The following is a 12045-nucleotide window of genomic DNA, read 5'->3' on the forward strand; positions in this document are numbered from 1 at the left end:
TTAGCGATCTTCTAGTCCAATCTACTCCTCAGCACCAAGCACCCGATTTTGTGCAATCAGTAGCCTGAATAAAACACACTCACTGAATTTTTAAATTTAATTGATTAAAGTAACATCAGGGTACAGTCGTCTTAGAAATATCATACATCGCAATATGCAATACCTGCTTAAAATACTGTTGGGACAACGTATGTCCCACGGAGTATTTGATGATTATTAAAATTCAAAGATTATTAAAATTCAAATTTTGTAGATAACTTGTGTTTGTTTTAGGCCCATCAGTAATTTAGTATTATTTTAATATTCAGTACATATTTTTAAAGTGCTTTAAAATAAAAGATTTTACATCTTTAAAAAATTTAGTTTTGAGGTTAAAAAAAGTTTGTGCGGGGAAGTTTTTTCAAGTTTTTGTAAGTTTTTGTCTGAAAACAACTTCATTTTAAAAAATTGGGACACAAGTAAAGTAAAATATGTCAAGGTAAGTTTGTTTTTATTGAAATAAGTAGTAAAATACTCATATATGTATATTAAGCAATGTCATAAAATACACGAAAATTTAATTTCAGGACGATAGTATGTTATAAAAGTATTTTTTCGTGGGACAAATACGTCCCAAATCAAAAATTGTATATATTTAACGAGAAGTGTTTCTTGTTTTTAAAATTTATTTTTTATATTTTTATTTGTTTTTTCAAAACTCGACGGTTTAACTAAAATTTTGGAAAAAAACAATAATAAAAATGTAGTTAATAAATTTGTGAAACATGAAAACAACAAAAAGAAAAACGAAAACACTTGCAATTGCGGAAAAAAACCGCAACGATTTTTATAACTAGAAATTCATGAAATAACATACATATGTACATGTACGTGTCACTTGGCAATGACATAATTAAAGACGCTATGGGACATGATAGATTCTTACTGTTATCTTCAAAACTGCATTTTAATAATCCACAAAAGCCAACATGTTACCTATACATGACATTTGGAAAAATATACCTTTTCCAAATGTCACACGGACTCAGTGTATCCAGCAATAGATGAAACAATGGCAAAATTTAAAGGAAAGTCGAGCCTTAAAGCAATTCATGCCTCAAAAACCAGCTAAACGTGGAATTAATATATGGATTTGGTCGGATTCAGTTACAGGATACACATGATATAAATGTTTTTGCTGTAAAAGAAAATTATCATGCAGAAGGTACTCTTGGAGAATGCGTTGTTACAAAGCTGTCTTCAGCAATAGTAAATTTTTTTTAAATGACAGATTTTTTATAATAGTAAATTTAGACCGAAATTTGAACTATGGCTTGATCGCCACAATACGATGAAATATATAGAGCTTGCCTGATATGAATATCACAAAATTGGAAAAAGACCAATATTTTTTCAATTATAATAAAGATGATATTTTACTTTGCAATTGGCAAGATACAAAAACTGCTTTATTCATAAACAAATTGCGTAAAGAATGATGAAAGATGGAGAAAATATTAATGTTACATGTCCAGATGGTATAGCTCTTTAACAACAAATATATGGGTGGTCATTGATGACCCTGATAGAAAATCCGGAAAATAATAGAAAAATATGTTTCAAAAAATTTCGATGTTGTCAGTGTCCAATTCTCGAATTATTTTTGAAGAACTGAAACGTAAAAAAAATTCCATTGATTAATTTTTTAGTTCCACTAGCAAATCAACTTGTAGCCACCAGCTTGTGATAAGAAAAACATATAAGTTGACATATATACAAATGTAACTCAAAAGTATTCGACAATCTAAACGTCAAAAAAAGCAGAAACTGGAGGACATTTTTCGTTTTAAGAACATATTATGTGTCGATGTAGATCACGTGCTGACAGGAAAATAGAAAAGGGAACCAGAATAATGTGTAATTCATGTCAAGTTCCGATTTGTATTGAATGTTTTTCAAATTATCATAAATAAAATGTAAAAATCTATAATTAATTCAGAATACAAAAGTCTGTTTAGTTCAGTACTTTTGGGACGTATAATGTCTTATTAGAAATTACATAATTAGAATGGGATATATAGCTTTCAGAATATTTCCCATCCTCCGAACATCCTCTTCCACCAGTATCAACAGAATCTAGCTTTTTTTATATGCCAAATCTAAAACTAACTTCAAAGTATTTCTATCTAAAAAAAAAATGCATATTAAAAGAGTTAAACGAATTCTTACCATTCTACCAACAAATAGTTAACATTAAGAAGTTATTTTTGCGTCTATCGGCACAGTTATGAGTTATGTGCAAAGAGTTTTATAGAATCTTATAAGCTTTCCATTTTTAAAAATCTTACATATAACAACTCAATCGTATAGTTTAGAATTAATTTATCGGTGTTGTTAAATATTCAACTCTGTCATGCATTCCACTCGTGGAATCCTACGAAATGCAAACATATGTGTATACGACGTTGACTTTTGAAAGATCACAAATCCCTTTCATAGAGATTATTAATGACCAATGACGGTATCATTTTTCGGAGTGTTAGAATCAGTATTTTATTTCAACCAAAGTATATCTACTAATAAGTAGTTCGACTCTCTGTTTACATCACACTAATGCAATCACTCACCAATATTTGTATACAAAAAATTCCCTTAGTTAAAAGATTTAAGCAGTATACCTTCTTATTTTCATTTTTATACACATAGGAATTTTTGAGAGAGGGAAAGAGTACGCAATAGATGTCTACCTGTTTTTTTATAATGTATTTTTAACATCGGGAGTTATTTATTTTTCCCTATATAAAGTATAGGAAAAAATATTAAGAATTTTAAAGGAGTTTTATTTTTGTAACTTATTCCAGTACTTGCCACCTTGTACTGGAATAAGTTACATATTCATATTATGGAAAGCGAAGGGGAAAAAAAGTGTTTAAAAAAATTATTATAATTTATATAATATAATTTTGAAAAATAATAAAAATAAATTTTAAAAAGACGTGTAATATTAAAAAAAATTTTAAATAATTATGAAAAAAAAATTTTATACTTATAATTTAAAGATTTTAATTAATTAAATACTTTTATTAAACTTTTTAATGTACAGAAAAAAATTTAGAATGTAAAATATATGAACACTTAAAAAATAATTTCAGCTATGAATGTTATGAGAAGTTCGACATAACATATTTCATTAAACTGTATATTAGAATTAGAATTTACCACATAATAAAAAGTTTTAATAAAACTAGTGTTAAGCATTTGTAATTAATAATTATTAATAAATAAAATAAATAAATTATCTTTAAATTTTTTATTTTTATTTCAATCTTAATAAATGTAGAACGTATTTTCCATGAATCGATAATTATTATATTTCATAAAGTAGTCAATATACATAGAAATAAAGTAATTTATAAAGAAAAGAAGGTGTATGCATACTGATTACTTTATGCAATATAATTATTACCGATTCATGGGAAATATGTTCTAAATTTAATAAGATTGTAATAAAAATAAAAAATTTAAAGATAATTTATTTATTTTATTTATTAATAATTATTAATTACAAATGCTTAATACTAAAAATTTAAAATATTTTCAAAAGTACATATTTACCTCTCCACATCTTATGACAACAAATGAAATTTTCGTGTCGCCTTTTTTGCCTCACACCCAATATTACATCCCAAACATTTCAAATAATGTTTACCCATTATTATAAAAAAAAATTTTTTTCACAACTACTTAAATTTTTTTTAATATTATACGTCTTTTTAAAATTTATTTTTATTATTTTTCATATAAATTATAATAATTTTTTTTAAACACTTTTTTTCCGTTTCATTTTTATAATATGAATATACCTTTTATGCCACCTTGTACTGGAATGAATTACAGAAATTATTGTGTCGCTTTTAAAATTCTTAATATTTTTCCCTAAACTTTATATAGGAACAAATAATAAAGTGTCGCCTTTCAAAATACATTATAAAAAAACAGGTTGACATCTATTGCGTATTCTTTCTCTCTCCCAAAAATTCTTATGTGTATAAAAATGAAAATAAAAAAGTATACTGCTTAACTCTTTTAACTAAGGAAATTTTTGTATACAAATATTGTTGTTAAACGGAGAGTCGAACTACTTATTGTAGATATACTTTGTTGTTAGATATAAAGACATTAGTTAGATGTAAAGACATTAGTAGGAGGAAAGAAAAAATGAAAAAATTTCAAATTCATGTTTCAGTATGGTCTCAAATGTTAATGGGGGAGGATGTGTGATTTTTCATGTACATTTTTTAATTCTCAATAAGGTAAGTTGAGTTTCGTCGGCAAATGGTTTTCGTTTGTGCCAGCTAACTAAAAGCACAAATATGTATATAATGAGTACACATTTTCCCCACAAGAGTATTCTCAAAGGCACGTGGATAATACCAAGTACAGATAGAACGAATCAAATTGATGACGTATTAATTAACAAAAGAAGAATGAATTGTATCCAAGATGTTAGGGTATATCGATCACCAAACTGTGATAGTGATCACTATATTACTGCTATAAAATTGAAACATAAAATTGGTAAAATCGAAAAATCGGGCAGTGATAGAAGAAAAAGGTGGGATGTAGAAAAATTGAAAAATGAACAAATAAGAGAAAACTACAGAAGAAAATTTGAAAACCCCTCTATAGAAGAAATATCAGGAGAAGTGAATATTGAAGAAATGTGGAATAATACAAAGAATGATTTAATTCGGGCTGCTAGAATGTCTAGGAGTTAAAAGAGTTCGCGCTGGGCAAGAGTGGTTTGATGAAGAATGTGAGGATGCAATAAAAGAGAGGAATGATGCTAGAATTATGTGGATGCAAAGAAAAACGAGATTGGCGCATAATAAATACAAGCAAGAAGAAGGATAGCAAATCAAATATGCAAGAGAAAAAAGAAGCAAGCTTTAAAAAGAAATGTTGAACAAATAGAAAAAGATTTTAATCAAAGAAACGTAAGATATTTCTATAGGAAAATAAAAATTCAAAGAAAAGGGTTCCAACATACTATAACAAATGTAAAAGATAAAAATGGAACCACTCTTACAGAAGAGCAATAATAGTAAGCAGATAGCTATAATTGCTAGAAGACTAAAAGTTTATTCAGAAGGAATCTTAACCGATTATCAATGTGGTTTCAGAGAACAAAAATCAACTGTTGACCAAATTTTTTACGTCAGACAGACAATGGAAAATGTGCAGAATACAACATCGATCTACACATGGTTTTCATAGATTTCAAACAAGCGTTTGACTCAATCAAAAGAAATAAAATTCGACAAATCTTTGAACAACTTGGTATACCGAAAAAACTTCTACTCCTTGTTGAAATGACTCTAAGAAACACAACAGCGAAAGTTCGTATCCAAAATAAATATACAAGCGCCTTTGAAATTAAGTCTGGAGTTAAACAAGGAGATGAAATCTGTTCAATAATATTCAATCTGTTGTTCCATCATTCAATAAAACAATTAAATAATGGTGGCACTATATTTACACGTTCCTATCAAATGTGTGCCTACGCAGATGATATAGTCTTGGTGTCCCGAAATAAAAGACATCTAATTGAAGCTTTTGCCGAACTTGCCGAAAACGCTGCAATTGTGGGTTTGAAGATTAATGAAGAAAAAACCCAATATATGTTGATATCAAGATCCCAACTACGAAGAAGTGACCAAACTATAAGCATGATGGGATACAATTTTGAAATAGTTGAAAATTTTAAATACCTTGGTGCGCAAATAAATGCTAGTAATGACATACATAAAGACATAAAACAAAAGATATTAACAGCTAACAGGGCTTACTACTCCATGGCACATTTATTTAAATCCAAAATTCTATCAAAATCGTGCAAAACACAACCATATAAAACAACATTACGTCCTATTTTGATTACGTCCTAAATAATCTGAGAACCTTTGAAATAAAGATACTGCGGAAAATTTTTGGACCAAGATTGAACGAATATAATGAGTATGAAATAAGGTCAAATCAAGAACTAATGGACCTTATAAAAAATGAGGATATAGTAAGATTCATCAAATCTTAAAGATTAAGGTGGCTGGGACATCTCAATCGAATGGATGAATCAAGGGCTCCAAAAAGAATTTTCGAAGCAAGACAACTTTTTCAAAGAAACATTGGAAGACCAAGGTTGAGATGGAAGGACGACGTAGCAGAAGACTTGCGTAAAATGAATATAACAAATTGGCAGCAACTAACAACGGATCGAGAAGGGCGCAGGGGAATTGTTAATCAAGTTAGGGCTCATACCGGGCTGTAAAGCTACTGATGATGATGATGACGAATAAGGTAAGTTGAGTAGTGTCGGCTAACAATTAATGTTAATAAAAGTAATATAGTGTGATGCATTTCAACAATTTGAGTTATCTCATTTCGGTTATTTATACTTATAGAATTGTTTCAAATAATTTTAACTAGTTTTTCAGTTATTAAAAATAAATATGTTTTGGAAGTAGGTAAAAACATCAACTTTTTTTGTAGATAATTATTTTAAAACTACTTCAAACAATTTATATTGAGTGCTTCAAAAATTTCTTTCATATTTTATTAACAGCTAGACAAGAGTAATATATTTATAAAATGACCCTGCCTGTGTATGAGTTTTAATAGTAAACCCGTTTGTGTTTACTATTAAGATTCATACACAAATTTACATGGGTACCTACTACCAGTCATTATACATTTGGAATTTCTGAGTCATTTCCTGAGATACCATTTATTTTCAAAAATAAAAAAAATATTTAAATCCAGTCATAAAAATATATGATTGTCTTTTCCAAAGCCTTTTAAATATGTTTTTACTCAGGTAATATATTAAGTTTTAAAAAATGTTCGAATAAATAAAAATACAGTTAAAATTTTGAAGTGTATATAAAATTTGTATCGGTAAAATGATATTTAATTGTATTTTAGATATTATTTTCTAATTCCCTCTTCAATTTTTTTATTTACCATGTTTTCATGTCAATATTTAATAATTATCCTTTCATTAATTATATTTTCAACTTGACACTAGCGTTTCTTCCCATATCTTGAGTTAACCTACCCTATGAGAAAAATAAGCTGCTCACTTAAAAATAATAAAGTGCTTTCAGTACCATATAAAATGTTAAAGGTGAAGGATGCGCTTGTTGTTTTTCCGCCTTTTATAAAATAATTATGAATGAAAATGTTAATATATTTAATTGATTTTTTAAATATATTTTTAGAATTTTATATGCTTAATAAGTGTGAATTTATTTTAATATTTCTTTTATAAAAAAATAGCCACTTCGATTTAAAAAAACCCATGTAAAATAAGGTCGTGCTTTTAAGTCTTAGCATTGGGACTTGTTAGATGTAAATACATTAATTTAAAACTACCTTTCTGTTTAAATTAGTTGTTACGTGTGATTTTTTCTTTCGTAGACTTTTGAGTGAAGAGTTGACTTTTGAGTGCAGTTCGACTCTCCATACTGATGTAAACACATTTATGCAATCACTTATCAATATTTATTTACCAAAAATTCCCTTAGCTAAAAGAGTTAGGCAGTCTACCTTCTTCTTTTCATTTTATACACATAGGAATTTTTGGGAGAAGGAAAGAATACACAATAATGTCTACCTGTTTTTTTAAAATGTGTCTTTAGAGGCGTACTAGAGCATTTTTTTCGTATATAAACTATAGGGAAAAATATTTTATATCTTAAAGGCGTACAAGAGCATTTTTGTAATTCATTTCAGCACAAGGTGGTAAAAGTAGAGTATCCATATTATAAAAGCGAAACGATTAACAAATCTGATGTGGCAGCACATAACCGACTGCATTGTGTATTGTCTAGTTAAGTGAAATGGTTACAGAATATTATAAAAATGTCTTTTAAATGCTTCTTTCCAATTTTTAAGACATTAGTAACCTTATAGTTAACATACCTAGAAAAATGTAAGTTTGGCTTTTAGTAGAGTTTCGCTTTGTACTACCCGAATTCCCAGAAATGCTCGTCAGTTAACCAGAACTCAAATATTAAATTTCAAGAAATTCCATCAATTCGTTCCGTAGATATGGTGAAAAATGTAAAATCGGCCCACAAATCAGTTTTCGAGCCCTGATCTTTCCAAAGAATTTATATGTTCATTGTTTTAATACGAGAAATTCAAGTATTAAATTTCAATAAAATCGCTCAATTATTTCCCTTTATATACGCAAAAATGTATATTTGACCCGTAGTAAACGTCTAGTTTCCGATGCCTGATCTTTCCAAAAAATTTGCATGTTCATTGTTTTAATACGAGGAATTCAAATATTAAATTTCAATGAAATCGGTTGATTATTTCTCTTTATATACACAAAAATGTACATTTGGCCCGTAGTAAACGTCCAGTTGCCGATGACTGATTTCTTCCAAAAGTTAGGAATTTTCGCGGACGGTCGAGCAAGACTCATATATGAAATTTCAAGTAAATCAGTTGAGTATTTTCTTCAAAATGGTGAAAAATGTAAAATCGGCCCGCAAATCAGTTTTCAAGCCCTGATCTTTCCAAAAAATTTACATGTTCATTGTTTTAATACGAGGAATTCAAGTATTAAATTTCAATGAAATCGGTCAATTATTTCTCTTTATACACGCAAAAATGTATATTTGGCCCGGAGTAAACGTCCAGTTGCTGATGCCTGATTTCTTCCAAAAGCTAGGAATTTTTGAGGACGGTCGAGAAAAGCTTATATATGAAATTTCAAGTAAATCGGTTGAATACTTTCTTCAAAATGTTCAAAAATGTAAAACAGGCCCGCTAAAAAGTGCAGTTCCCGAGGCCTGATATATACCAAAAGTTGATTAATCCGTGTCATGGTGGAAATAAACTTACATATAAAATTTCATCAAAATCGGTTCTGCAGAACTTGAGATACACACGTGCACACACAGACCGACAGACCGACGGACCGACAGGTTGCTAAAAATAGTTTACTTACACTTCCCTACTATGGAGAAGTGCATTCCCACCGAAAACTTAATATGCAAAATTTGTTGCCATCACATAACCTACCTATTGTTTACACAATACGGTCGGTAAAAATTGAGTGTTAAAATAAATAAAAATAATTATAATTTAAACAATATAATTTTAACAAATAACAAATAATAAATTTAAAAACGACGAAGTAATTAATAACGTAACATTGTCAATTAATAGTAAAAATATATATTATGGATTTTTTGTTTTTATTTTAATCTTTTCTTTATAAATTAAAAACTCATATTTCATAAAAATATATGTATGTACAGACATATCGGTAATAACTGTATTTCATAAAGTATTAAACAGTATGCATAACGTACACATTTTTTTTTTTATAAATTGCTTTATTTCCTCATCACTACCAGATACTGTGTATCTACTGTACCATTTACATTCATATGTGAATATATACATATCGTCGGCTGAGAATTATTTTAGTCCATTAGCCAATATTGATATTTTCAAAATTAGTATATTAGGTAATTAATCTGACTTAATTACTTTTCCAAATATTTAAAATTAACTTTTGGACTTGTATGCAGGCACCCAAACCGATATAGCCATCGCACTAAAATTTTAAGAACGTTTGTGGAATATAATTGAACATACGTATACAAAATTCCATATTCATAACTTTATTAGTTTATAAATTATTTAAAATAAACTTTTTGAGTTGTATGGCAGCTAGCCGAACTCGTTGTCCGAATTGGTCCAATCACAATAGGGTTCGTCCTTGGCACAAAAGAAAAAATTTGCGAAAGTTTGGTGTCGATTGCATTATTTGTTTTTGAATTATCGTGTGATCAGATGGACGGACGGATGGGCTGACTTATTTAAATCAACGCAGAATTTTACGCTGACCAAGAATATATATACATGTCCATACCGGAGACGACTCCTTCAAGTGATTACAAACTCCACACCAAAGTGAATATACTCTTCAGGAAGGTGCAGGGTATAAAAAATAGAAAAATAACGAATATTGTTTTTATATTACATTCTTAATTTTTAACATAATTTAGGCCATACTGCAAATTTTTCAAAGAAACTGATAAATATTCAGTTTGTTTTATAATATTTGGCATCCCTTGCGTTTTAGGTCACCTTAAACATTGCAAAAAAAATCATTTGTATAAGGTAGACTAACACGATTCTGTGAACTTCCTTTCCAAAGATGCTTTCAACTTTTAAACTAGCTTCTAGAGTGTGCTTGAGAAATCTTGAAATGTAGAGAAAAATTTTGCAGTATTCATATTAATTAATAAAAAAGGGATATTTTTGGCTGGTTTTCCCAACAAGCGCAATTAAACTTTTAAATTCAATTTTCATATAATATAAAATAAAATAAAAATAACAGAAATTTTACCTAAATAATTTTATTTCAGTTCGATGCTTTTGATGATTATGAACTCTCATAACCATCTACTTTTAAATAAAAACGGAATATTTTTAGAATTTGAAGGTGGCAAGCAAACGAATATTAGGAGCAGAATTTTAGCAATTTGTAATTGATAATATGATATTCGTCATAATATTATCTTATATTGTTATGATTTTAAGAGGTAACATACAAATTCGAAAGTTATAAGTGTGTATCTGAGAAATTGCTGAAGCAGGAGTATAGAAACTCGCATAAACAAATATATTATTACGGCTCTTATGTATGATGAAAGACACTGTATTTGCAAGACTCTCAAATTTTGTATAAGCAAATATAGTAATACGGCCACTACTTTCGATAAAATTTTTGAAATGTTATATGGTAACTTTTATATGTACATGTAAGCCATTGTTGAATAATACATGGACAACCTGCTCTCATAATTTCTTAATAAAAAATCTGATATGGCAGCACGTACGAGACCGCAATGTGTATTATCTAGTTAAGTGAAAGTGTTACAGAATATTATAAAAATGTCAGTTAAATACTTCTTTCCAATTTTTAGAACATTAGTAAGCTTATAGTTAACATACGTTATAGTTAGAAAAATGTAAATTTGGCTCTTGGTAGAATTTTGCTTTGTGCTACCCGAATTCACCGAAATGCTCGCCAGTTAGTTTCGGTAACAACCAGAACTCAAATATCAAATATCAAATTCCATCAATTCCTTCCGTAGATATGGTAAATAATGTAAAATCGACCCGCAGATCAGTTTTCGAGCTCTGATCTTCCCAAAAAATTTATATGTTCATTGTTTGAATACCAGGAACTTAAATATTAAATTTCAATGAAATCGGTTGATTATTTTATTAAATTTTAGCATTACCATAGGGTCTTGTTCTCAATACAGCCAAATGGTAGGCTATTTTAAATTATTATTTAATTTTTTTTTTAATTTTTTTTTTAAGATTTCGTAATAGTGAAAAGTATTTAAGTTTAATTTTTTGCGAATAATACGAAGAAAAATTTTCTGAAAAAATTAAAATTTATTTTGGGTAAAAAACATGAAATTAGGTTTACCAGTAAAGCAATTTTTCAAAAATATTAAAAATGTTAATTGTATTAGCAAGAAATTTGTATATATGTATATATATGTTGTTTTTTGAATTACGAAGATAAATTTAAAAATAATAAAAGATTTTTTAAAATACTGTTTCACACTTTTACAATTCCTTTAAACATCTTTAAAGTTGTCTATTGTCGCACATACATTTTGATTCTCCTTTTAAAACTTTACTTATTAATAGACTAAGTATACAAATATTTTAATCAGCCCTATCATAAATTTCGTTCGTAGCTCTGAAATTCAGAAATTTTTGCTAAAAATAGTTGCTATATTATCATCTCTTTTCGTAAAATTTTAGTCGCATAGCATGAATAGTTTCTATGATACGACCAAAACCATCTGAAATTGTATGGCAACTATCACAAGAATTCCAACAATTTAATCGACTTTTGTCAAACATGACTGCGCTAATAATATTTTTTCGAGACATTTCAATACTACTGCTTTAATAATTTAAATTCTATCTAGATTCTCCTAGAATATCTATGTGATA

The sequence above is a fragment of the Condylostylus longicornis genome, unplaced genomic scaffold, assembly GCF_029603195.1.
Source record: "Condylostylus longicornis isolate FDR11 unplaced genomic scaffold, ASM2960319v2 ptg000051l, whole genome shotgun sequence".
Lineage (NCBI taxonomy): Eukaryota > Metazoa > Arthropoda > Insecta > Diptera > Dolichopodidae > Condylostylus > Condylostylus longicornis.